This window comes from Nerophis ophidion, linkage group LG26 (assembly GCF_033978795.1).
Source record: "Nerophis ophidion isolate RoL-2023_Sa linkage group LG26, RoL_Noph_v1.0, whole genome shotgun sequence".
Taxonomy (NCBI): Eukaryota; Metazoa; Chordata; class Actinopteri; order Syngnathiformes; family Syngnathidae; genus Nerophis; species Nerophis ophidion.
This window is the reverse complement of record NC_084636.1, coordinates 4,574,595-4,589,420: the sequence shown is the minus strand read 5'-3', so window position 1 is coordinate 4,589,420 and position 14,826 is coordinate 4,574,595. Positions and strand designations below refer to the sequence as shown.

The following is a 14,826-nucleotide window of genomic DNA, read 5'->3' as shown; positions in this document are numbered from 1 at the left end:
ACTTTATTGATGCATATAATTACCAGGCTTTCCAGGGCCAAATAAAATGAAGTGGCAGGCCACATCTGGCCCCGGGGCCTTGAGTTGGACACCTGCGTTTTAGAAGAAGTTAGATTAGGTGATTTGTTTGTTTTCATTGCTGCTATTTTAACTGTAGTTTTCATACATTAACAAGGTTAACTGTTTTTTTTTCGCACGGCCTTTCCTGTCTATTAAATGAACATTTTATTAGTCTTTAAAATCTTTGTAACAGCTGACTGAGCAGCACAGTTATTTTAAATAAATATTTATGAATGATTTAGTCCTCTTTGTTGTTCGTCAGCACATGCTTAAAATAACTTACCGTATTTCCTTGAATTGCCGCCGGGGCGCTAATTAATTTAAAATCTCTTCTCACTCCGGGGCTTACCAAAGGAATGCGGTAAATTTAGGCCTGCGCTTAAAAATTTGAGTGTGATGTAAGGATACCATCATGAAAAGCACATTTAATTAAAAAAAAAAACGTTATTATGATCTTACCTTTGCTTATAAATGAAGTCCATGCGCAGCTCCTTCTGATCAAAAGCATCGATAACTTGTTTATAGAAGTCTTCCTTATCTTTCTTCAGTTTTAAAAGTCTCTCTGTCTGGATGGAGATCTTCCTTTATTACCTCCTGCTTCGATTGAAAGTCCAGTTTAGAAAACTGTTTTATTTTAGATATGTAATCCTCCATGTTAAAAGTGCAAGCGAGAGGAAAAAATAAGCGATCGCTGCTCACTCTTGCTGCTTGTTGTCACTTCTTCTGCAGCCGAGTAGTCGCAAGAAGGATCACTAGTGCCCTCTACCACCAGGAGGCGGGAGTCATTTAATGACTCATATTTGACACACACAGCTACGGTATATTAATAAATCATATCTGCTTACTGTTCTTTTTAGCATATTCAATAGCTTGGACCTTAAATCCTGCTGAATAGCTCTTAATCTTCTTCCCTTTATGCGATTTCAAATTATTGAAATGAGACTCTTCCATTTTGAAAACGATGACAGGTGAAGTGTCACTCGTGACGTGACGAGTTTGACCCTGCGGAAATTCTAGGCATATGCTAATTATTTTGCGAACCGAGTTTGACCCGGCGGAAATTCTAGACATGCGCTAATAAAAATAATATTTTGCGAAACGAGTTTGATCCGGCGTTAATCCTGAGCCAGCAGTAATACTAAGCGTGCGCTAATTATTTTGCGAAACGAGTTGGACCAGGGAGTAATTCTAGGCAGGCGCATACTATATACCCGGTTGCAATTCAAGAAAATACGGTAAGCTGTATTTAGAAATCGATGGAAAAATTAGAGCCATGTGTAGGCTTTATAATCCAACTAGCCAACTGATCGCTAAGATAGTCGATGACTAGTCGACTATGAAAATAGTCGTTAGTTGCAACCCTAATGTTTAATTTGTTTTGTTTTTTAAATTCCATCTTTTTAGTGGCCGTTCATATTACCAAAAAAAAAAGTGATTTCCAATGTGAATACAGTCTGACCCGCTTGCGTACTTGAGGCCAGTCAGTTAGACAACATGGCTTCCACTGTGGTCTGTCTGAGTACCGCCACATTTGTGGCAATTTCAAGGACTTTGGGCAATCAAAGTCAACATTTTCTGAACCCATTTATTGCGTCCTGACCATTAAGAAGGAAAAGGGCAAGTATTTTGGCTCTGGCAGTTAATTTGCTTCCATGTCTGCTTGAAGAGGGTTTCTGAGGGCGAGCAGTTGCAGACGTGAGTTCCTGAAACATTATTTTCACTTATTCTCTGCACCCTTGTCAACTATTCATTTTGGAACCGTTTATTTTGGCGAACAAATACGACGCTTATCGCTGTTCGGATGAATGCGGCCTGAGTGCGTATATATTCCATTTATAGCCACATACGGGGGGGAAATGGCATTGCACTGTTCACACAGGCCATTTCAAACGGCGCGTCGGGCCACATTAACAGATGTGGGACACCATCGGCATGTCGGGCCACTTTGAATGATGTCGGGGGCTACATTAAATAATGTGGTGGGCCACTTAAACGACATGTTAGGGGACGGCCTGAAACGTTGTTGGGGCCACATTAAACAACGTGGCGGGCCCCACATTAAACAACGTGGGGAGCCACCTAAAACGATGTGGGGTGCCATCTTAAATGACTGGTCAAGCCACATTAAATGATGTGGCAGGCTACCTTAAATGACTTGGCAGGCCACTTTAAATGATGTGTCGGGCTACCTCAAACGACGTGAGGAGGCCACATTAAACGACGTGGGGGGGCCACGAAAAACGAAGTGGGGGCCAACAGGGGGCTACATTTTTCGATGCAGGGGGCCACAATAATTGACGTGGGGGCCCAACTTAAACGACGCGGTGGCCCAACTTAGTCGACGCGGGGAGCCACATTAATCGACGGGGGGAGCCACGTTAACCGACGGGGGTAGCCAAATTAATCGACGTGGCGAGCCACCTTAAACGACGCGGCGAGCCACCTTAAACGACGCGGCGAGCCGCCTTAATCGACACGGCGAGCCACCTTAAACGACGCGGCGAGCCACATTAAGCGACGCAGGGAGCCACGTTAAACGACGTGGGGAGCCACCTTAAACGACGTGGGGAGCCACCTTAAACGACGTGGGGAGCCACCTTAAGTGATGCGGGGTGCTACCTTAAACGACGTGGGGAGCCACCTTAATCGACACGGCGAGCCACCTTAAACGACGCGGGGTGCTACCTTAAACGACGTGGGGAACCATCTTAAACGACTGGTCAAGCCACGTAAAATGATGTGGCAGGCTACCTTAAATGACTTGAGAGGCCACCTTAAATGATGTGTCGGGCTACCTTAAATGACCTAGGGAGCCACCTTAAAATGACGTGGGGAGGCACGGGGGCCAACTAAAAGACGCGGGGGGGCAAATTAATTGACGTGGGGGACCCCATTAATTGATGTGGGGGCCCAAATTAAACGATGCGGTGGCCCAACTTAGTCGACGTGGGGAGCCACGTTAATCGACGCGGGAGCCCACCTTAATTGACGCAGGGGCCCACCTTAATCGACGGGGGCAGCCACCTTAAGCGACGCGGCGAGCCACCTTAAGCGACGCGGGGATCCACCTTAAAAGACGTGGCGAGCCACCTTAAGCGGCGTGGGTAACCATCTTAAACGACTGGTCAAGCCACGTTAAATGATGTGTCGGGCTACCTTAAATGACGAGGGGCCCAACCTTAAATGACCTGGGGAGCCACCTTAAAACGACGTGGGGAGGCACGGGGGCCACATTAAAAGACGCGGGGGCCACGTTAATTGATGTGGGGGCCCAACTTAAACGACGCCGTGGCCCAACTTAAACGACGCGGTGGCCCAACTTAGTCGACGTGGGGAGCCACATTAATCGACGCGGGAGCCCACCTTAATCGACGGGGAAGCCACCTTAAGCGACGCAGGGAGCCACCTTAAACGACGCGGGGAGTCACCTTAAACGACGCCGTGGCCCAACTTAAACGATGCGGTGGCCCAACTTAGTCGACGTGGGGAGCCACGTTAATCGATGCGGGAGCCCACCTTAATCGACGCAGGGGCCCACCTTAATCGACGGGGAAGCCACCTTAAGCGACGCAGGGAGCCACCTTAAACGACGCGGGGAGCCACATTAAACAACGTGGCGAGCCACCTTAAGCGGCGTGGGTAACCATCTTAAACGACTGGTCAAGCCACGTTAAATGATGTGTCGCGCTATCTTAAATGACGAGGGGCCCCACCCTAAGCGACGTGGGGGGAATCTTAAAACGACGTGGGGGGGGAACGGGGGGCCACCTTTATCGACGCAGGGAGACACCTTAATCAACGCGGGGGACGACATTAATTGACATGGGGGCCCAACTTAAACGACGCGGTGGCCCAACTTAGTCGATGGGGGGAGCCCCCTTTATCGACGCGGGGAGCCACCTTAATCGATGCGGGGAGCCACCTTAAGTGACGCGGGGAGCCACCTTAATCGATGCGGGGAGCCACCTTAATCGATGCGGGGAGCCACCTTATACGACGCGGGGGGCCACCTTAAGTGACGCGTTTGGCCAGGTTAAACGACGCTGGGAGGGAAAATTAATCGACGCGAGGAGCCACCTTGAGTGACGCAGGGAGCCACGTTGACGCGGTGAGCCACCTTAATTGTCGCGGGGAGCCAGTTTAGACGACGCTGGAAGCCAGATTAATCGATGCGGCGGCAGTTCACATTATTCAACCTGGGGGGTTCACATTACTCTACGCGTGGGCCCAACTCAAACGACGCGGGGGCCCAACTTAATAGACGCGGGGAGCCACCTTATTCGACGCGGGGAGCCACCTTATTCGACGCGGGAAGCCAGCTTAATCATCGCGGGGGCTCAACTTAATCGATGCGGGGGGCCACCTTAACCAACGCTGGGAGCCACATTAATCGACGCGGCGGGCCACCTTAATCAACCCAGGGGGGTTCACATTAATCGTTGCGGGGGCCAAACTTAAACGACGCGGGGGCCCAACTTAATCGACGCGGGGAGGCCACCTTAAACGACTCTGGGAGCCAGGTTAATTGACGTGAGGGTGGCTGACCTTAATCGACGCGGCGGGCGACCTTAATCAACCCGGGTGGTTCACATTAATCGACACGGGGGCCCAACTTAATCGATGCGGGGAGACACCTTAATCGACGCGGGTAGCCAGCTTAATCGACACGAGGGCTGACCTTAATTGGCGCTGCGGGAGGCCACTTTACACGACACAGGGAGCCACCTTAATTGACGCGGGGGCCCAACTTTAACGACGTGGTGGCCCAACTTAATCGATGCGGAGAGCCACCTTAAATGACGCTGGGAGCCACGTTATTTGAAGCGGGGGGGCTGACCTTAATCGACGCGGCGGGCCACCTTAGTCAACCCGGGGGTTCACATTAATCGACGCGGGGGCCCAACTTAAACGACGCGGGGGCCCTACTTAATCGATGCGGGGATACACCTTAATCGACGCGAGGGGCTGACCTTAATTGACGCTGCGGGGGGCCACCTTACCCGACATGGGAGGCCACTTTAATCAATGCAGTGGCCCAACTTAATCGATGCGGGGAGCCAGCTTAATCGACGCGAGGGGTTGACCTTAATCGATGCGGGGGGCCACCTTACTCGACACGGGGGGGCCAGCTTATTCAACCCGGGGGGGTCACATTAATCGATACGGGGGCCCAACTTAAACGATGCGAGGGCCCAACTTAATCGACGCGGGGAACCACCTTAATCGACGCGGGGAGCCACCTAATCGACGTGGGGAGCCAGCTTAATCGACGCGAGGGGCCGACCTTAATCGACGCTGCGGGGGACCACCTTAATCGACACGGGGGGGGGGTGGCACCTTAATCGACGTTGCGGGGGACCACCTTAATCGACACGGGGGGTGCACCTTAATCGACACGGGGGGTGCACCTTAATCGACGCGGCGGCCCAACTTAAACGACGCAGGGGGCTCAACTTAATCGATGCGGGGGCCCATCTTAAACGAGGCGAGGAGCCACCTCAAATGAACCGAGAAGCCACCTTAAACGACGCGGGGGCCCAATTTAAAGGACGCGGGGGTCACTGTTCACACTGATATGAAGAGATAGTGGCTACTTGTTGCATCTGAGCAAAAAGATGGCAACTGTCCTGCAGTGTGAAGAAGGCATAAGAAACTCCCTCTCCTTAATGGAGTTGTAGGTGATATGACATCTATTACATTGGACAAGTGCACACTGACAGTGTTGATGTCAAAAGTGGATACAAAGCGCTTCTGCATGATGTATTTATGAGGGATGTTTTATTTCTAATTTGGGTTCCAGTCGGCCAACCCTGCCTTGAAAGGTTGTATAACAAACACTCCTTGTTATATCTTTGTATGTTTCCCTTAAAAAACAGGACATGTTTCTTTGTGGGGCCGATGCTTGTATCCTGCGTCGCCATGGATACGCAACTATTACTGCAGCGGGGAGCGCACGTCACACAAGTCTGGACAAAGTGTGATGTTGTTGTTGCAGTCTTCAACCACTTTGCAGTGGGAAAGAGTGGCCAGTAAATAGCCGCTTTTTATTTGGGAGGCCTTAAAGCCCAGCAGAGTCCAAATTTAAAGGTGCTAAGTGATGGATTTCACTCTCAGCTGCTGTCTGCCAGACAGGTAAAGGTCATATTTACACATTAAACCACATGGGGGCCCAACTTAACCATTGTGGGGGCCCAACTTAAACGATGTGGCGGGCGAAATCAAACTTCATGGGGAGACACCTTAAACGACATGGGGTCCACCTTAAATGACGTGGTGAGCCACGTTAAAATGACGTCGGGAGCCCAACTTAATCGATGTGGCGGGCCAAAAAAAAACGACTTGGCGGGCCACCTTAAATGATGTGGGGGGCCACCTTAATCAATGTGGGAGGCCTACGCTAAAAAATGTGGGGGGCCACGTTAACATGGGGGCCCACTTTTAACGTTGTGGGGAGCCACCTTAAATGACGTGGGGGGTGCACATTAAACGACGTGAGGACCCAACTTAAACATTGTGGTGGCCCAACTTAAACAATGTGGTGGGCTGAATCAAACTACATGGGAAGACACCTTAAACGACGTGGGGGCCACTTTAATGACGTAGGGGGAAAACTTAAATGACGTGGCGGGCCAAGTAAAACGACTTGGCGGGCCAACTTAAATGATGTGGGGGGCCAACGCCTAAAAATTTTGGGGGGGGCAACTTAATCGACTTTGGGGCCCACTTTTAACGTTGTGAGGAGCCACCTTAAATGACGTGGGAGGGGCACATTAAACGACGTGGGGGCCCAACTTAAACATTGTGGGGGCCCAACTTAAACGATGTGGCGGGCCAAATCCAACTACATGGGGAGACACCTTAAACGACATGGGGGGGCCACTTTAATCGTGTGGCAGGCCACATTTAAGGACATGGGGGATACTTTAAACAACGTAGTGGGCCAGCTTAAATGACGTGGCGGGCCAAATAAAACGACTTGGCAGAACAACTTAAACAATGTGGGGGGCCACCTTAATCGACGTGGGAGGCCAGGGCCAAAAATGTGGGGCGGTCACCTTAATCGACGTGGGGGCTCACTTTTAACGTTGTGGGGAGCCACCTTAAATGACGTGGGGGGGCACCTTAAATGACGTTGAGGGAGGGGCACTTTAAACGACGTGAGGACCCAACTTAAACATTGTGAGGGCCCAACTTAAACGAGGTGGCGGGCCAAATCCAACTACATGGGGAGACACCTTAAACGACATGGGGGGGCCACATTAATCGTGTGGCAGGCCACATTTAAGGACATGGGGGCTACTTTAAACAACGTGGTGGGCCAGCTTAAATGACGTGGCGGGCCAAATAAAACGACTTGGCAGAACAACTTAAACAATGTGGGGGGCCACCTTAATCGACGTGGGAGGCCAGGGCCAAAAATGTGGGGCGGTCACCTTAATCGAATTGGGGGCTCACTTTTAACGTTGTGGGGAGCCACCTTAAACGACGTGGGGGGGCACCTTAAATGACGTTGAGGGGGGGGGCACTTTAAACGACGTGAGGACCCAACTTAAACATTGTGGGGGCCCAACTTAAACGATGTGGCGGGCCAAATCCAACTACATGGGGAGACACCTTAAACGACATGGGGGCCACATTAATCGATGTGGCGGGCCACATTTAAGGACATGGGGGGCCACATTAAACAACGTAGTGGGCGCTTACTTAAATGACGTGGCGGGCCAAATAAAACGACTTGGCAGGCCAACTTAAACAATGTGGGGGGCCACTTTATTCGACGTTGGAGGCCAGAGCCAAAAAACGTGGTGCGGCCACCTTAATCGACGTGGGGACTCACTTTTAACGTTGTGGGGAGCCACCTTAAACGACGTGGGGGGGGGGGGCCACCTTAAACGACGTAGGGGGGGCACATTAAACGACGTGGGGGCCCAACTTAAACGATGTGGCGGGCCAAATCCAACTACATGGGGAGACACCTTAAACGACATGGGGGCCACATTAATTGATGTGGCGGGCCACATTTAAGGACATGGGGGGCCACATTAAACAACGTAGTGGGCCAACTTAAAGGACGTGGCTGGCCAAATAAAACGACTTGGCAGGCCAACTTAAACAATGTGGGGGGCCACTTTAATCGACGTTGGAGGCCAGAGCCAAAAAATGTGGGGCGGCCACCTTAATCGACGTGGGGGCTCACTTTCAACGTTGTGGAGAGCCACCTTAAACGACGTGGGGTGGGCACATTAAACGACGTGAGGACCCATCTTAAACATTGTGGGGGCCCAACTTAAACGATGTGGCGGGCCGAATCAAACTACATGGGGAGACACCTTAAGCGACATGGGGTCCACCTTAAACGACATGGGGGGGGCCACATTAATCGACGTGGAAGGTCACGTTAAACGATATAGGGGGCCAACTTAAATGACGTGGCGGGCCAAATAAAACGACTTGGCGGGCCAACTTAAACGACGTGGGGGCCACATTAATTGATGTGGCGGGCCACATTTAAGGACATGGGGGGCCACATTAAACAACGTAGTGGGCCAACTTAAAGGACGTGGCGGGCCAAATAAAACGACTTGGCAGGCCAACTTAAACAATGTGGGGGGCCACTTTAATCGACGTTGGAGGCCAGAGCCAAAAAATGTGGGGCGGCCACCTTAATCGACGTGGGGGCTCACTTTCAACGTTGTGGAGAGCCACCTTAAACGACGTGGGGTGGGCACATTAAACGACGTGAGGACCCAACTTAAACATTGTGGGGGCCCAACTTAAACGATGTGGCGGGCCAAATCAAACTACATGGGGAGACACCTTAAGCGACATGGGGTCCACCTTAAACGACATGGGGGGGGCCACATTAATCGACGTTGAAGGTCACGTTAAACGATATAGGGGGCCAACTTAAATGACGTGGCGGGCCAAATAAAACGACTTGGGGGCTCACCTTAATCGACGTGGGAAGCCAACGCCAAAAAACGTGGGGGGGAACATTAATCAACGTGGGGGCTCACTTTTAACCTTTTTGGGGGGCACATTAAACGGCATGGGGTGGGGGGACACATTAAACGACGTGGGGGACCAACTTAAACATTGTGGGGGCCCATCTTAAACGATGTGGGCGGACCAAATCAAACTACACGAGGGAACAGGTTAAACGACGAAGGGACCCAACTTGAACGATGTGGGGGCCCAACTTCAACATTGTGGGGGCCCAACTTAAACCTTGTGTGCGGCCCAAATCAAACTACACGAGGGAACAGGTTAAACAACAAGGGGACCCAACTTAAACGACGTGGAGGCCCAACTTCAACATTGTGGGGGCCCCACTTAAACGATGTGGGCGGCCCAAATCAAACTACACGAGGGAACAGGTTAAACGACGAGGGGACCCAGCTTGAACGACGTGGGGGCCCAACTTCAACATTGTGGGGGCCCAACTTAAACGATATGGGCGGCCCAAATCAAACTACACGAGGGAACAGGTTAAACGACGAGGGGACCCAACTTAAACGACGTGGGGGCCCAACTTGAACAATGTGGGCGGCCCAAATCAAACTACACGAGGGAACAGGTTAAACGACGAGGGGACCCAACTTAAATGACGTGGGGCCCAACTTAAAGGATGTGGGCGGCCCAAATCAAACTACACGAGGGAACAGGTTAAACGACGAGGGGACCCAACTTAAACGACGTGGGGGCCCAACTCAAACATTGTGGGGGCTCAACTTAAACGATGTGAGCGGCCCGAATCAAACTACATGAGGGAACAGGTTAAACGACGAGGGGACACAACTTAAACGACGTGGGGGCCTAACTCAGACGATGTGGGCGGCCCAAATCAAACTACACGAGGGAACAGGTAAAAACGATGAGGATGACCCAACTTAAAACGGCGTGGGGGCCCAACTTAAACCTATGTGGGCGGCCCAAATCAAACTACATGAGGGAACAGGTTAAACGACGAGGGGACCCAACTTGAACGACGTGGGGGCCCGACTTAAACATTGTGGGGGCCCAAATCAAACTACACGAGGGAACAGATAAAAACGATGAGGATGACCCAACTTAAACGACGTGGGGGCCCAACTTCAACATTGTGGGGGCCCAACTTAAACGACGTGGGCGGCCCAAATCAAACTACACGAGGGAACAGGTTAAACGACGAGGGGACCCAACTCGAACGACGTGGGGGCCCAACTTCAACATTGTGGGGGCCCTACTTAAACGACGTGGGCGGCCCAAATCAAACTACACGAGGGAACAGGTTAAACGACGAGGCGACCCAACTCGAACGACGTGGGGGCCCAACTTCAACATTGTGGGGGCCCTACTTAAACGACGTGGGCGGCCCAAATCAAACTACACGAGGGAACAGGTTAAACGACGAGGCGACCCAACTCGAACGACGTGGGGGCCCAACTTCAACATTGTGGGGGCCCAACTTAAACGACGTGGGCGGCCCAAATCAAACTACACGAGGGAACAGGTTAAACAACGAGGGGACCCAACTCGAACAACGTGGGGGCCCAACTTAAACGACGTGGGGGCCCAACTTAAACGATGTGGGCGGCCCAAATCAAACTACACAAGGGAACAGGTTAAACGACGAGGGGACCCAACTTAAATGACATGGGGGCCCAACTTAAACGATGTGGGCGGCCCAAATCAAACTACACAAGGGAACAGGTTAAACGACGAGGGGACCCAACTTAAATGACATGGGGGCCCAACTTAAACGATGTGGGCGGCCCAAATCGAACTACACGAGGGAACAGGTTAAACGACGAGGGGACCCAAGTCAAACGACGTGGTGGCCCAACTTAAACGACGTGCCCAACTTAAACGATGTGGGGGCCCAACTTAAACGATGTGGGCGGCTCAAATCAAACTACACGAGGGAACAGGTTAAACGACGAGGGGACCCAACTTAAACGATGTGGGGACCACATTAATCGACGTGGGGGCTAACTTTTAACCTAGTTGGGAGCCACATTAAACAACGTGGGGGCTGAATATGGGTTGAAAAGGATTTGCAAATCATTGTATTCTGTTTATATTTACATCTAACACAATTTCCCAACTCATATGGAAACAGGGTTTGTATAATCGCCTCCAAAAAAGCTCCAAGTCTGCAGTCTGTCAAGTTTGTCATTTCAAATCCATTGTGGTGTTGTACACAGCTGGAATACTGAACATTGTGTCAATGTCCAAATATTTACGGACCCAACTGTAAATATACTGTATCTCCAAAGTAAACATGGTGAATAGTCACCACTTTTTTTTCATCCCTGATCCATTTTTGTGGAAGCTCTGCGACTACTTAAAGAATCCTCTTTGTGACTAGAAGCAGCTGCAAGGTGAAGACTGGAAGAACACTGCCACTCAGTGGTGGATCATCTCTGCCTCCTTCTGCTCCACACATCCCTGAGTCTTCACGCTGAGGGGCCAAACAAGGTCACGTGTTCCCGTGTGTGTGTGTAAGTGTGTGTGTGTTCTTGTATTTCTAGCCTACTTGAGACACGAGGAAGGAAAAGTATCTTCCATAAGAGGAGGTGTGAAGAAGTGATGACATAAATGATGGCCCCAATAACATTGCATCTAATAGACAATGTCTCATTTGTGGTGATATCCATCAAAATGAGGGTGGTCCCAAAAAGAAGGGATTTTTCAAATTAACTGTGTGTCGCTTTTAAAAGTGCTCCCCCTCTGGTCAACATATGAAATAACAAGTGTGTAAGAAATTGAAATGCGCCCCGTTTGGCCTAAATTAATAAAAAAATATATTTATATAGAGACATACTGTAATAACAAAGTAAATAATGAAGATTAAAAAACCGTTAGGAACACATTTTCTTACAAAAAAATTAACTAAAAGTTATCTTTTTCTCACAATGTGTCGACATTTTCTTATAAAATTGGGAACAATTTTTGAAATACTTTCTGTTTCTGTATTATTGCAATATTTTCTCGTAAAATTATTAGTTTTTACTGCAAAATGGTGACATTTGTCGTAAAATTCTGACTTTTAACGCAATATCGCCCATTTTTGGGTTGTTATTGTAAAATAGTGACATTTGTTGAGTAAAGTGATGACTTGTTATAATTTTGCCAAGTAAAATTCCGTTGATTATTATAACATTGCCAGAATTTAAAAATTTTCTTATAAATTTGTGACTTTTGACGAGTAATTTTACGTCTCTTTTCATAAAATTGCCAAAATGTTAAGCTTTTCTTGGAAAATTGCGACTGTTATTGAGTAAAATCGCAACTTTTGTCATAATATTGCACACATGTTCAGTTTTTCTTGTAGAATGTTGACTTGCGTTGAGTGAAATGACGACTTTTATAACAAGTGTGTGTAAGAAATTGAAATGCATCCCCATTGGCCAAAATGTGTTTTTGGGGCGGCATAGCTCGGTTGGTAGAGTGGCCGTGCCAGCAACTTGAGGGTTGCAGGTTCGATTCCCGCTTCCGCCATCCTAGTCACTGCCGTTGTGTCCTTGGGCAAGACACTTTACCCACCTGCTCCCAGTGCCACCCACACAATTTTGACTTGCGTTGAGTAAAATAACGACTTATAATACTGCCAAAATTCTACGTTTTTCTTGTGAAATTGTGAATTTTTTCTTGTAAAATTCCAACTCATTTTTCACAACAAGCTCTTTTATATTTGCATAGTATGTATATATTATTAATGTTGTAAATACACATATTTATATATCTAGAAAGGCTGGTCCTAAAGAGGGAGGCAATTTTTCCCAGGTCTCAAGAAGGTAAGAAATACAGTAGTGTGTGTGTGTGTGTGTGTGTGTGTGTGTGTGTGTGTGTGTGTGTGTGTGTGTGTGTGTGTGTGTGTGTGTGTGTGTGTGTGTGCGTGCGTGCGTGTGTGTGTGTGTGTGTGTTCTTGTATTTCTACCCTTCTTGAGACACGAAGAAGGAAAAGTATCTTCCATAAGAGGAGGTGTGAAGAAGTGATGACATAAATCATGGTCCCAATAACATTGCATCTAATAGACAATGTCTCATTTGTGGTGATATCTATCAAAGTGAAGGTGGTCCCAAAAAGGAGGGATTTTTCTAATTAACTGTGTGTCGCTTTTAAAAGTGCGCCCCTCTGGTCAACATATGAAACAACAAGTGTGTGTAAGAAACTGAAATGCGCCCCGTTTGGCCAATATTAATTTAAAATAAAATAAATATGTATATAGAGACAAACTATAATAATTTGAAGTAAATAATGAAGATTAAAAACAAATTACAAACCAAACATAATTTTTTTTTAACTAAAAGCAGTCTTTTTTTCTCACAATGTGTCGAGTCTTTTCTTATAAAATTGAGAACTATTTTTCATATTCTTTCTGTTTTTGTAATTTTGCAATATTTTCTCGTGAAATTATTTTTTTTAATGTAAAAGTATTACTTTTTCCCGGGAAATGGTGACATTTATCATCGAAAATTCTGAGTTTTATCACACTATTGCCAATGTTTTTGTTCTTGTAAAATAGTGATATTTTTTAGGTGAAATAATGACTTTTGGTAAGTAAAATACAGATTATTATTATAATATTGCCAAAATGTTAAAGTTTTCTTATAAAATGGTGACTTTTGTCGGGTACAATTATGTCTCTTTTCACAAAATTGCCAAAAAGTTAAGCTTTTCTGGAAAAATTGCGACTGTTATTGAGTAAAATTCCAACTTTTATCACAATATTGCACTTATGTTCAGTTTTTCTTGTGAATTTTGACTTGCATTGAGTAAAATGACAACTTTTTGAAATTGGGACTTTTTTCTTGTGAAATTCCAACTAATTCCTCTCAACAAGCTTTTTTTATATTTCCATAGTATGTATATATTATTAATGTTGTAATTACACATCTTTATATATCTAAAAAGGCTGGTCCTAAAAAGGTAGACAATTTTTCAGGGATCTCAAGAAGGTAACAAATACAAGACTGTATGTGTAAGTGTGTTCTTATATCTCTAGCCTTTTTGAGACACAAAGAAGGAAAAGTATCTTCCATAAGAAGAGGTGTGAAGAAGTGATGACATAAATGATGGTCCCAATAACATTGCATCTAATAGACAGTCTCATTTGTGGTGATATCCATCAAAATGAGGGTGGTCCCAAAAAGGAGGGATTTTTCAAACTGACTTTGTGTCGCGTTTAAAAGTGCTCCCCTTCTGGTCAACATATGAAATAACAAGTGTGTGTAAGAAATTGAAATGCACCCCCATTGGCCAAAATTAATTAAAAAAAAATATGTATATAGAGACATACTATAATAACGAAGTAAATAATGAAGATTAAAAAACAATTAGGAACAAAAAAATTACAAAATATTAACTCAAAGCAATCTTTCTCATAATGTGTCGACTAAATTTCTAAAAAAAATTAGAACGATTTCTCAAATTCTTTCGGTTTCTGTAATATTGCAATATTTTCTAGTAAAATTATTACTTTTTTAATGTAAAATTATGACAATTTAATGCAAAATGGTGACATTTGTCACAAAACTCTGACTTATCGCAATATCACCAATTTTTTGGGTTGTTCTTGTAAAATAGTGAAGTGAATTATATTTATATAGCGTTTTTCTCTAGTGACTCAAAGCGCTTTACACAGTGAAACCCAATATCTAAGTTACATTTAAACCAGTGTGGGTGGCACTGGGAGCAAGTGGGTAAAGTGTCTTGCCCAAGGACACAACGGCAGTGACTAGGATGGCGGAAGCGGGAATTGAACCTGCAAGCCTCAAGTT

The 14,826-nt window shown here is 47.1% G+C and overlaps 1 long non-coding RNA gene across 2 annotated transcripts in view; it reads left to right on the top strand.

Moving 5' to 3' along the window:
- LOC133543856 (uncharacterized) overlaps positions 1-14,826 on the top strand; it is a 45,823-nt gene that overhangs the window by 13,037 nt on the left and 17,960 nt on the right. Inside the window, exon 3 of one of the 2 annotated variants that reach the window (XR_009804545.1) lies at positions 11,414-11,520. This is a non-coding gene — a long non-coding RNA (uncharacterized LOC133543856). Of the gene's footprint in view, positions 1-11,413; positions 11,544-14,826 lie in introns of both variants that reach the window. The other variant, XR_009804544.1, reaches the window with a different exon arrangement.